This window comes from Balaenoptera acutorostrata, chromosome 12 (genome assembly GCF_949987535.1).
Source record: "Balaenoptera acutorostrata chromosome 12, mBalAcu1.1, whole genome shotgun sequence".
In the NCBI taxonomy this organism is placed as follows: domain Eukaryota; kingdom Metazoa; phylum Chordata; class Mammalia; order Artiodactyla; family Balaenopteridae; genus Balaenoptera; species Balaenoptera acutorostrata.
In genome coordinates this window covers 7,104,828-7,107,028 of record NC_080075.1, presented here as the reverse complement: position 1 = coordinate 7,107,028, position 2,201 = coordinate 7,104,828, and positions in this window count along the sequence as shown.

Sequence of the window (2,201 nt, the reverse complement as noted above, 5' to 3'; positions counted from 1 at the left end):
CAGCTGAGAATCTCCGTTTTCACCCATCTCATGATTCTCTGACGAGTATTAAGGAAAGGTGTTGATTTTCAGTTTTCTCAGCGTTTTTCTTGTTGTAACAATAGGAACGACAACTTCCAAGCCCTTTTTACACACTGGGCTTGAAACCAGAAGTCTAGCTGTACAACCTTGAGCAAGTTAACTCCTCTGAAGCCATTTCTCCCTTTATGATATAGTGATAATAAATCTTTTAGGCCTACTTCATGTCATTATTTACATTGAAATGCTTTGTAAATGGTAAAGCACTATACTTCCATAAGGATTATTATGGATTTGTCAACATTCACCACGAATTTGGGAGTTGTCACCAGGAAATGTCAAGCCAGGAATTACATTTCCCAGCTCCCATGAAATTGCTCTGTGCCAGAAGGATGCAGTGAAAGACATGTGTCCCAATTCCACAACTGGCTCATAATAATGCCCCCAGTGGTCCTCCCTCCTCCTGGAAGCAGAGGACCATATGACCTTTGGGTATAATGGAGCCAGAAGATGGAAAATTCCCTGCCTACGAGGAACAGACCACTGGATTGTTATGTGTGCAAGACATAATCACTTTATTGTCTTTAATCACTGAAACCTTGGTTTTTGTTTGTTAGGGAAGCTGATGTTACCCTATCTAACAAAGAAATCGTTATCCTGATATTGGAGCTGCAGTTACAGAAACCTAAAATTCGTGGTTTTCAAATTTCATATTCACTGGTTAGGAGCTGGGTGGCTAAAAAATAGATATTGTGGGCTGGAAAGATTGAGACTCATGTGATGCTGCAGTGCAGTATTGAGTGAAACTTACCTGCGATAATATGAGTGATAAAGAGAAAACAGAGACTGTGGGGAAAGTGGAGGGAAAGAGGCAAAGTGCAAGCATGTATTGACTGTTCCTCTCTACTTTCTAAGGGAGGGAGGGACAAAGAGGAAGAGAGAGAGAGAGCTGGAGAGAGAGGATTGGCTAGTTGAAATTGGCAAGCACAAAGGAAAAGTCCAGAATTTTGGGTCCTTGCAGTGTTACAACAATTGAGAGTTTACAGATTACAGACAATAGGAAATAAGACTGAAAAAGGCCCGTTAAGACTTACCAGGTCAACTCAGTTTTGAGGACAATACAGATGATGGATGTGATGTTGCTGTCCAAGTCTTGTTTTAGACAGCTTCAGGATAACTGCTAATAAACTGACAGGGAGATTGGCTTGAGGGCAAGGAAACAACCATGCAATTCCCCCGTCCTTCCTGTGTACCTGCCACCCCCAGGCCTGGGCGGCCCTGTTCAGCACTTGCCAGCCTCTCCTCCGCCGCAAGCTCGCAGTTCTGCTCAGCTCTGAACCCCAGAACCCTGACGGATGCAGCACTTGGCATGTCCAAGGGACTTGGAAGAGGTACTGTGAAATAACACATTTTATGGCAAGACAAGAAAAACTTAAACGTGAAAAATCTTCTCTGCCCTTTGGCCTCTTCTCTACCCTCTACTGTGCATTGTGCCTCTGCATTAGGCATTGACCAAACCTCCCCATCGGCAGAAATACCTACTCAGCCATAAAGAGCAACGATCTCCTAGCACCAACAAGACAGCTCCTTAAATGATAACGTTCTTTCTTAATCTTGCAAAGGGTCACAAGGACCCACCACTTTGTACCTGAAGATCTGGATTGTGTAAACTGTCAACAGTACATCATTTAATGTATAGCCCTCTGTCTCCAAAAACTTATGTTAACTGTGCTTTGACTTCTAATGGGCAGAATAGCTCTCGGAGTTTTCTGAGAGACTCTTCCCGGGTTATAATCCTCCATTTGTCTCAAATAAAATTTTCCATTTCTTTCTTAGATCGACTGATTTAATCTTTCATCAGCAGTACCTAGAACAATTTAAATTTCATCAAAGAGGTGGCAAGGCTCTTTGTCCAAAGTTTGGCTGCATCTTGATCGTTTTCCCCTTCTCGTCCCGCTTTCTGCTGTTACCTGCTTCTGGAGGTTCCAGTTAAATGGGCTAAGCCGGGGTTGAGTGGGGAAGTGGGGTGGGGTGTGGTGAGGGGTAGAGTGTGAGCGGACGGGAAACCAACATCCCCCAGTAACCCTCTGGGACCCTGTCCCCGGTCGGCGGTTCTTTCTCCCGGGACCCCTCCCCGCCCTCCCCCCCCCACCCCCCTAACAGCGCCACCTGGGCCCCTGGCA